The sequence below is a fragment of the Penaeus monodon genome, chromosome 29 (assembly GCF_015228065.2).
Source record: "Penaeus monodon isolate SGIC_2016 chromosome 29, NSTDA_Pmon_1, whole genome shotgun sequence".
In the NCBI taxonomy this organism is placed as follows: Eukaryota; Metazoa; Arthropoda; class Malacostraca; order Decapoda; family Penaeidae; genus Penaeus; species Penaeus monodon.
The window spans coordinates 31,669,511-31,669,829 of record NC_051414.1 but is presented as its reverse complement, the minus strand read 5'-3'; the positions used below and the strand labels follow the sequence as shown (position 1 = coordinate 31,669,829).

General features: G+C 35.7%; 1 pseudogene; it reads left to right on the top strand.

Moving 5' to 3' along the window:
- The first annotated feature begins 95 nt into the window (after positions 1-95).
- Positions 96-319, top strand: part of LOC119591684 — a 651-nt pseudogene continuing 427 nt past the window's right edge.

Here is a 319-nt window from a genome sequence, read left to right as displayed (position 1 = left end):
AGGACAGCGACCTTCGAAAAGACTTTTGTGGTTTAAGTAACATGAAGTGACTCATTCTGTCACGTATATAAGCTTCGAATCCATCAGTATCTGATCACATTCCATCCAACTTCTTTGCGACGCTAAGACGTTCTCACCATGAAGTTCGTAAGTGGCAATTCGTTCCCGTGTACAAAAACCAGTGTACGTAAATGGAAAATATATCACTCTGCAAAATGTATAAAACATGTTTTAGGTATTTTCTTAAAGTATTAGTTGCTGTTCAACTTTTCTTTCACATTTAAATTACAAAATCTTGCTCACTCTATCAAGAAAGCTA